This window comes from Pelodiscus sinensis, chromosome 3, assembly GCF_052426305.1.
Source record: "Pelodiscus sinensis isolate ZL-2025 chromosome 3, ASM5242630v1, whole genome shotgun sequence".
NCBI classification, from domain to species: Eukaryota; Metazoa; Chordata; order Testudines; family Trionychidae; genus Pelodiscus; species Pelodiscus sinensis.
The window spans coordinates 5676307-5686854 of NC_143054.1; positions in this window are offsets into that span (position 1 = coordinate 5676307).

A 10548-nucleotide genomic window follows, 5' to 3' on the forward strand; every position below is an offset into this window, starting at 1 on the left:
GCTTCCACCGCCTGCCCCCCATCTCTGCAGGACAGCCCCTCTGCCCCCCACCCTGCTTCCACCACCCACCTGTCCCCCCCCATCTCTGCGGGACAGCCCCTCTGCCCCCCACCCTGCTTCCACCGCCTGCCCCCCATCTCTGCAGGACAGCCCCTCTGCCCCCCACCCTGCTTCCACCGCCTGCCCCCCATCTCTGCCGGACAGCCCCTCTGCCCCCCACCCTGCTTCCACCACCTGCCCCCCATCTCTGCAGGACAGCCCCTCTGCCCCCCACCCTGCTTCCACCACCTGCCCCCCATCTCTGCAGGACAGCCCCTCTGCCCCCCACCCTGCTTCCACCGCCTGCCCCCCATCTCTGCAGGACAGCCCCTCTGCCCCCCACCCTGCTTCCACCGCCTGCCCCCCATCTCTGCGGGACAGCCCCTCTGCCCCCCACCCTGCTTCCACCGCCTGCCCCCCATCTCTGCGGGACAGCCCCTCTGCCCCCCACCCTGCTTCCACCGCCTGCCCCCCATCTCTGCAGGACAGCCCCTCTGCCCCCCACCCTGCTTCCACCGCCTGCCCCCCATCTCTGCAGGACAGCCCCTCTGCCCCCCACCCTGCTTCCACCGCCTGCCCCCCATCTCTGCGGGACAGCCCCTCTGCCCCCCACCCTGCTTCCACCGCCTGCCCCCCATCTCTGCGGGACAGCCCCTCTGCCCCCCACCCTGCTTCCACCGCCTGCCCCCCATCTCTGCAGGACAGCCCCTCTGCCCCCCACCCTGCTTCCACCGCCTGCCCCCTATCTCTGCAGGACAGCCCCTCTGCCCCCCACCCTGCTTCCACCGCCTGCCCCCCATCTCTGCAGGACAGCCCCTCTGCCCCCCACCCTGCTTCCACCGCCTGCCCCCCATCTCTGCGGGACATCCCCTCTGCCCCCCACCCTGCTTCCACCACCTGCCCCCTATCTCTGCGGGACAGCCCCTCTGCCCCCCACCCTGCTTCCACCACCTGCCCCCCATCTCTGCAGGACAGCCCCTCTGCCCCCCACCCTGCTTCCACCACCTGCCCCCCATCTCTGCAGGACAGCCCCTCTGCCCCCCACCCTGCTTCCACCACCTGCCCCCTATCTCTGCGGGACAGCCCCTCTGCCCCCCACCCTGCTTCTGCCACCCACCCTCCCGCCCACACGCCCGGATCTCCACGGGACAGCCCCACTCCCCCAGTCCTGCTTTTGTCCCCTGCCTCTCCGCGGTACAGCCCCGCTGCCCCCAGCACTGCTTCCCAGCAGCCGGTCCCTCCCCCCCTCCTCCCAGCCTGCCCCGTTCTGCTCCCCTCCTGGCAGCCGTGCTGAGGCCTGGTATTTTTCTCCCGCGGCCCGGTACTGCGCTGCCGTCCATAGTTTGGGAAACGCTGAGGCTGGGGCCAGAGCTCGGTGGGGGAGTGGCCCCCTCGGTTGTCTGGGCACGGAGACCTGGGTGCAAGGCCAGCAGCTGGGCCCCCAGGTGTGCGGGGGGCAGCCGTAGCCGGGACTGGATCCCCAGGGGCGGGGCCAGCAGCTGAGAGGACGTGGGGATTGTATTGACCCAGTCACGTGAATGCGATTTCTACTCTCCTGTGGTTACCAAGGGGGTGTGCCTCAGTTTCCCTGGGCACTGCGCCAATACCTAGCCGGGGATGGGAATTTCGGATGTGACTCCCAATGAAGGAGGCTGCCCCAAGCCTAGCACCTCCCCAATGGCTGATGCTTTGTGTAACATGAGCCTGGGAAAGGGGGTGCAACCAAGAGACACTTTTTACCAGGGAAGCTGGACAAAGGGGGGGGGGCTGCCCGCAGGGCCTGGACCAGTTGCTGGGTGTGCGAGTGGGTCTCAGCTGGCTCAGGATACAGACAGGCGGCCCAGGGCCCTGGTTCTGGGCTCTCCCTCTCCCCAAGACGGATGGTGCTGGCTGCTTCCAGTTCCCGCGCTGACAAGTCTGTTCCACGCTGTGTCCCTGCGAACTAATAAACCTTCTGTTCTCCCTGCCGGCTGCGGAAGGGGGGTGACACCTCGGAGACACAGGGCCAGGAACAGCACTAGGCAGCAGACCCAGGCGTGGCCCCCAACTGTTACTCCGCTCCCCCCACAGAGCGATTGAAGACCTCTGAACTAGACGATCATAACGGTCCTTTCGACCTTTCAACTCTACGGCAGTAGGAGCCTGGCCCTTCTAAAAATCTGGGTTCAGGGGTGCCTGCGGAGACCCTCTGCCAGCCATAGTGATTTAGGGACTTGAGCTCTTAGTGATTTAGGGACTTGTGATCTTGGCTGACGCGGAACCTGCACCCCCCAGAGGTCACGAGAGAAAAAAGGAACCGTATTAAAGGGCCGCTAACCAACGTGCCTGCTGACGTTTTGTGATGTGGAATCATAGAATCACAGAATACTAGGACTGGAAGGGACCTCGAGAGGTCATCGAGTCCAGTCCCCTGCCCTCATGGCAGGACCAAATACTGTTTAGACCATACCTGATAGACATTTATCTAACCTGCTCTTAAATATCCCCAGAGATGGGGATTCCACAACCTCCCTGGGCAATTTATTCCAGTGTTTGACTCCCCTGACAGTTGGGAACTTTTTCCTAATGTCCAACCGAAACCTCCCTTGCTGCAGTTTAAGCCCATTGCTTCTCGTTCTATCCTCGGAGGCCAAGATGAACAAGTTTTCTCCCTCCTCCTTTTGACACCCTTTTAGATACCTGAAAACTGCTCTCATGTCCCCCCTCAATCTTCTCTTTTCTAAACTAAACAAACCCAATTCCTTCAGCCTTCCCTCATAGCTCAGGTTTTCTAGACCTTTCATCATTCTCGTTGCTCTTCTCTGGACCCTCTCCAATTTCTCCACATCTTTCCTGAAATGTGGTGCCCAGAACTGGACACAATACTCCAACGGAGGCCTAACCAGCGCAGAGTAGAGCGGAAGAAAGAGTTCTCATGTCTTGCTCACAACACTCCTGTTAATGCATCCCAGGATCATGTTTGCTTTCTTTGCAAACATGGACACATGCCATATTTTCAGTTCACTTTGCCCATACAGTCTCTGGGCTGGAATGTGTCTAGGAATGTAATTAAGTGCATCCAAAACTACTGCACGTCGTTCTCAGCTGGAAGGGTCATTTAGTCCAGTGGTTCCCAATCTTTTTTATACCACGGACTGTTCATAAACTTTTGGTGGCCCGGTAACATTTTATTTGCATATTTGCATATTCATGATATGCAACTAGGGTGTTACTGGTCCACCAAAATATGTAACACTCCCAGCTCCGGCTCTCAGCGCTACCGCGAAAAGCCAGCTTCACCTCCGGTAGCTGCGGCGGCCCAGCAGCCAGTGGGTTCATGGCGTGGCACCACTCTGCGGAGCAGTGGTTGGGAACCGCTAGTCCGTATACCGGCCAGTATAGTCAATTCTCTTCTGCTTTATTCAGCATAACGTAAAATCTCCAGGTGATAAAGCCTCTGATGTTTCCAGTCAAAAAGCTCTCTCCAGTAGAAAGCATCTTCCCAACAGACATACGAAGATAAGAACGGCCGTACTGGGTCAAACCAAAGGTCCCTCTAGCCCAGTATCCTGTCTGCCGACAGTGGCCAACGCCAGGTGCCCCAGAGGAAGTGAACAGAACAGGGAATCATCAACGGATCCATCCTCTGTCACCCATTTCCAGCCTCTGACAAACTGAGGCTAGAGACACCCTCCCTGCCCATCCTGGCTAATAGCCATTGGTGGACCTAACTCCATGAATGTAACTAGCTAGGGTTGCCATGTGTCTGGTTTTGAACCGGACAGTCCAGTATTTGAGCTTTCTGTTCGGGAAACAAATTGAGAAAATGTAAATGCCTGGTATTTTCTAAAGAAGATGTCAAGTCAATTTTCCGGAGGGCGCTTTTTCCGGAGGATCGGGGCCAGTCTAGACGCTCTTTTCCGGCTTTTTTAAAAGCCGGAAAAAAGCGGTGGCCATTTTTATTTAAATGCCGCGGGGGATATTTAAATCCCCCGCGGATTTCCCTACGACGATAGGTGAAATTTACATGCCCCTTACGGAAAAGGGGCCAGTGTAGACGTAGCCATAGACTTTAAGGTCAGAAGGGACCATTATGATCATCTAGTCTGACCCCCTGCACAGTGCAGGCCACAGAATCTCACCCACCCCTCTTAGAATAATCCTCTCACCTATATCTCAGATATTGAAGCCTTCAAATACTTTGAAGGCCCCAACATGCAGAGAGTCCTTCAGCTGTGATCTGTGCCCAATGCTACAGAGGAAGGCGAAAAACCTCCAGGGCCTCTGCCAATCTACCCTGGAGGAAAATTCCTTCCCGACCCCAAATACGGCGATCAGCTAAACCCTGAACATGTGGGCAAGACTCACCAGCCAGACACTCAGAAAGTTCTCTATAGTAACTCCTATCATCCCTCCCTTGACCTATTTCCCACTGATAACCTCCTCTGGCAAGACACTTTGAACGTACTCCCTCTTAAGGGATGAAATTGCTTTTCATTTCGTTAAAAGTCGCCGTTTGAAGTTAGGTCGTCCATCGGCTCGGAGAGTGGATTTTCAAGAGCGCTTTGGCTCCTGACTTTACATGCTCAGCACCCGCAAAGCGAGGCTAAAGCTCAATAGCTCCAAAAACTGGTCGAAAGTGAGCAGGGCCGTCATGAGGTCCATGCATGGCTTTTGCCTGCTGTCTAAAAAGAACTTGCCCTGGGCACTTGATATGAAAAAGGTTCCCGATGCTTTTTAGCAAGGGGCTTAGAGAAGCTTCTACGGTCTGAGCCTGCTCTAATGAGCATTGGGTCAGGGCTAATAGAAAATAAGCACTTCTTAGCAGAGGGACCAAACGACAGATTTAATGTCTGATGACCTAATCCACCGGAGCAAAAAAGGGAAGGGCTGATATCACTCGAGAGCAGAATATCTGAGCTTTTAAGTGGTATAAAGGATCCCAAAAGGGGCCCTTGAAACATCCAACTACGGGATGCTTCCGACTTTGCTGCTGCAACCAAGTTATTTGCACCTATAACCCTGCTGCCAGCTGGAGATGGCAACACTAAAAGGCAGGTTCAGTCCTGTAAATCAAGGGATCTCCTCTAAAAGGAGTGAAAGGCTACATCTACATGGTAGCATTTTGTCGGCAGAGGAAATGCAAATGAAGCGCTCATTCGCATTTCTTGCACTCTCATTTGCATAGTCTCTTCCGATTGGTTTTGCGGAAGAGGTTTCTGCGGAAAAAAACGCAGTGTGGACGGGGCCATTTTGTGCCAAAAAACCTTTTTGCGCAAGATCTCTTATCCCTCAAAAAAGGAGGTCTGCAGGATCTTGCGCAAAAGGGGTTTTTTTGCACAAAATGGCCCCATCCACACTGCGTTTTTTCCCGCAAAAACCTCTTCCGCAAAACCGATCGGAAGAGACTATGCAAATGAGAGTGCGAGAAATGCTAACGAGTGCTTCATTTGCATTTCCTCTTCTGCAAAATGGATGGGAAAAGACTATGCAAATGAAAGCATGAGGAATGCTAATGAGCGCTTCATTTGCATTTCCTCTGCTGACAAAATGCTACAGTGTAGACGTAGCCAAACATGGCTCAAGCCTCCTCCCAGAGCTGCGATCCCAGGTCTGGCAGCAGGAAACTACGGTGTAGCCTCCCCCCAGTTACTCTCTGTGATGTAGTGCGCAGGCCATACACGCTGGGCATCCATTGGTGTCTGTGTTTGGGCTGAGGGTGACCCCTACTGGCCGGTATCTGCAGCACTGCCCAGCAGGACGGCTGCCTAAGGTCACATAGGCAAAGACCCAACCTGTCCGACCAGTTGAGGGCAGGGACAGAACAAAGGAAGGGAGGTTTCGAGGGAAGGGGCAGTTGCTGGCTGGGAACATGAAGGAAACAGCCTAAGGTGAGGGCTGAGGGTCTAAGGTGGGCAATAGACCCCCTAATCCAAGGGGTCTGAGGCATCCTGGCCCTGACTCCTGAAACTACAGTACATCTATGCTGTGCTGTATCCTGGAAGAGCAATAAACCCTGTGGCTGTGTCTAGACTGGCAAGTTTTTCTGCAAAAGCAGCTGCTTTTGGGGAAAAACTTGCCAGCTGTCTACACTGGCCGCTTGAATTTCCGCAAGAACACTGACGATCTCATGTAAGAAATCAGTGCTTCTTGCGGAAATACTATGCTGCTCCCGTTTGGAGATCGGGGCTTTTCTGTGCAAAAGCGCATCTAGATTGGCACGGACGCTTTTCCGCAAAAAGTGCTTTTGCGGAAAAACGTCCGTGCCAATCTAGACGCTCTTTTCTGCAAATGCTTTTAATGGAAAACTTTTCTGTTAAAAGCATTTGCGGAAAATCATGCCAGTCTAGACACAGCCTCTCTGTTCTACTGGCTGGCAGAGGCTGTTCTTGCTACGGGGCTGCAGGATCGGGGGGACCCCGACTCGCCGTCACACCCTCCAGCTCATGAATCCCCTGCAACGTGAAACCACCTAAGACCTTCATTTGGGAAAACACAGCAAGTGGAGCAAGTGGATATTTGCAGAACAGTACAATCAGCAAAACCCTAAGTAGGGTACATGGGGACAGGCTCATCACACAAACTCCACTCCACCTACAACTCATAAACCTGGTTAGATCTTGTGGCAACAGGGTGACCAGATGTCCCCATCTTATAAGGACAGTCCTGATATTTGGGGCTTTGTCTTACACAGTCCCATCCCCCCCACCCCACACACTCCATCCTGATATCTCATACTTGCTCTCTGGTCACTCTAAGCAGCAGTCCTACCAGGTAGCGTTCCCTACCTGTGTGCTTTAGCCTAGAGCAGTGTTTCTGAAACTTTTTGAGACCACGGAACACTGAACAATAATATTTTTTTACGCGGAACACCGATGAAAATTTTCTTCAAAAAAAAATTGTTGTCAGACAAAAACAAAGAAGGCAGAAAAACAAAGAAGAGGTCGCGGCACACCTGCGAGTTGTTCACAGAACAGCAGTGTTCCGCAGCGCACAGTTGAAGAAACACGGGTCTAGAGAGCCCAACAGAAGTAAGCCTTGTACCACTCCACAAGTCCATGCCACGACCGGTCCAGCCAAAGAACATCTCATGGGGTTCTAAAGCTCTCGGCAGGAAACCCACTTCCTAGCAGAATCCAACCTGGAATGGGAATTTCTGAACAGAGGGTCCTTGTATTCCAGATAGATACAAGGGAAGTAGTCTGTCCCCTTGAGTTCTCGACCACTCGCTGCCTTTTAGAGCAGGGTGACCCGTTTTTTGTGAGGCTTTACCTTTTGTAGTTCCTCTCCCAATACGTACATGGAATCACAGGATTGGAAGGATCCTTGAGAGGACTTCTGGTCCAGTTACCTGCCCTCATATGTTAATGTGCACCGTTCAATATCATTTCTAGCAGGCACCACCAACCTCCAAACAATACACCATAAAGCACTGAGATTACAATATGTAAATGAAGTCTGTCAGAGCTAGTTTTTCCCTTTTCTTCCACAGGGGGGAAGCAGAGATGCCTGTTCCTCTCAGCCTTGTAGCTCTGCGGCCTACACACCAGGATTAGCCTTTTTTCACAGTCTCTCCTCAATAGCATAGGGCTTTTGACTCACATGACATGCTAGTATGTTAGCACCACACAAACATAGATGGGGTTTATCTTCACAGCAGGCCTCCAAGGCCAGGTCTCCATGATAAATATAACCTGGAATAATTCATTGCTCACTCAGGAGTGTGAAAAATCTGGATGCCTTAGCACTGGTCTACACTAGGGCTTTATTTCGAAATAACCCCCCTTAGGTTGAATTTATAAGCGGAGCTTCCACACAAACAGCCCGTTCTTTCGAATTATGGGCCACTTCTTTCAAAATCTGTACTCCTGCTTTCCTCAAGGAACAATGCTAATTTCAAAATAGTTATTTCAAAATAGCGGTAGGGTGGATGTACCAGTGCCGCTATTTCAAACTAACGACACCCTAGAGTCATTGAACTCATTACTCCCCGGTACTTCCTGGGTGCCAAGTTTGAGTTAGCACATCTACAATAACAGAACTTGCCTCGGACTCATTTTGAGGCTCCCCTATAGTGTGGACACGCTAGTGGGATTTGGTAAAATCGGGAGTTATTAAGTCGAATTTAGTTATTTTGAAATAGTTTCCTAGTGTAGACATAGCCTCAGTGGAACAACATCAAAGCTAGGAGTAGAACCCACGTCCACCAGGTCAGCAGGGATGGCCCCGTAAATGCAGGATTCTTCCATGCAGTGCGCTAGCAATGTCACAAGTGGAAAGACTTCCATCATTACTCTTGGGCAATGTTTCCCAATTTTATTTTGCCACGAAACCCCAAGGCTCCGCAGTATTTCATTGAGGAAAAAAAAAAAAAACCTGCCGCAGCTCTATCTCTTTAAGAGGGGGTGAGGGAGTGCCGGCTCTTCGCGGAACCCTTGTTTTCACTTCATGGAACCCCAAGATTCTGCCCAATCGGCACACCAATTGGGAAACACTGCTCTTGGGGAAACGATTCCACAGCTGAATAGACACCGGCATCAAGAAACATTACTTGACATCCAACCATTGCTGCAGCTTCCATAATTGGCTGATATATTATTAATGGAAGGCAAAATAAATACCGGCATTAATGCTAGTGGACACCATCATGTACTAATAGCTGTTAGAGTAATTTATTTGCCTTGTTTTTAGCTTCTATTAGTCTTTTTATAGAGTGTTACAAGGCCCTTGTGAATCCATTAGCCAGTCAGCCATGTGAAATTAATGTAGAACAATTTTCAGAAGCGTTACTCAGAACTAATAATAATTAGGCATTATTTCCCTGCAGATGACACAGAAAATAAAGTCTGACTTTTATGCTAAGAGGGGTTTGCATTAGCTTAAGGTGGATGAATTAATTTTCATTTACAAGGCTGCTCTGCTAGCTAGCTAGAAAGCACCCAGGTAATTAAAACCAATTTGCTTACCACAATCCTACTGCAGAATTTTATCATTGCTGAAAGTCCTTGGCTTTTATCGTGTTTTCCAAGGAGTTGGATGGTAAATAGCCATTGCTGTATGCTGCATGACTAAGCATTCTCTTTCCAGATAGCTCCAGAGAATCTAAGAAAGGTTTCAAAATTAATAGGACCAGAAATCATTTTGCAACATGCCTCTTTGAGAGCGAATGGACAGATTAGGTGAAGGTTTTGAATACTTCCTGCCATATGCTGAGCACCTTCAATTCTGTTTTTCACTGGGAACTGACAGAATGTAGATTTGCTCATGAGAGATCCCTTAATATAAATAAAATGCTATTCATTGTTGCCTTCATGTGATTTATTTACTTGCACTTGATAAGTCAGCCATTAGATGTCTCTCTGTTGCACAGAGTTCCAGCTAGGGTGTGATCACCGGTAAACAAAGGAGACAAAGCTGGAATTCAAGCTGTGTTGTCTGAGCTTTCTTTGAGCCAGCAGTTAGTAAAAAATAAATAAATAAATAAATATCTCCTGTTTAGAAGGACACTGCTTGAATATTAGCACTTGTTCTAATTACTACAATGGATACTTTCTTTATATGTTGATTAATGAGCAAATTGCAGAAAGTACTCTGGGTTAGCTTATGTTTTTTATTGCACCTTCTACTAACTAAATCAAACATTCAAAAGCAATGAAAGTGAGATTCTGACTGGTTAGTTATAAGGCCAAATTTGAAATTCCCAAGCATCTTCAGTGGCTACAACTGAAAGACTATTTATTAGCAACAATATCTAAGATACTACTGTATTTCCCGGTCCTGTACTTAGGCAAGGAAGTAACTGCTTGCTCTGATGCAACTCTTTGAGACGTGCTGACTTTTGAAGTGGTCAGGATTTTTGTTTTCCAGATGTCTGTGTTGATTGATCTAGTCTCTTTGTCTCTGCTCTCTCTACTGTATGGCTAAGCTATTACCCATCGCATTGGCATAAGCTCAGATCAGTAACTTGGAGTATGTCTAGACTGCATCCCTCTGTCAGCAGAGGGATGCAGATAAGGCAGGTCAACATTGCAAATGAGGCAGGGATTTAAATATCCTGCACCTAATTTGCATAAAATGGCTGCCGTGTTTTGCCGGCTCCGCATTTTGTCGGCAAAAAGCGGCAGTCTAGAGGGGGATCTGTCGAGAAAGAAAGCCTTTTTTCGACAGATCCCTTATGCCTCCTCCAAGGAGGTTTACAGGATCTGTCGAAAAAGGCTTTCTTTCTCGACAGATCCCCCTCTAGACTGCCGCTTTTTGACGACAAAGTGCCGAGTCGGCAAAACGTGGCAGCCATTTTTATGCAAATTAGGCACGGGATATTTAAATCCCTGCCTCATTTGCAATGTCGACCTGCCTTATCTGCATCCCTCTGCTGACAGAGGGATGCAGTCTAGATATACCCTTGGAGCTAAACTGGATGGTCTCATACGATAGCATTTTGCTAACTGGTAATTCTAGCTCCTTCCCAGACTCAGTTTCCTGACTCCTCAGTTTCCCATCGAGGGGTGTTGGGAGGATAAATCCATTAAA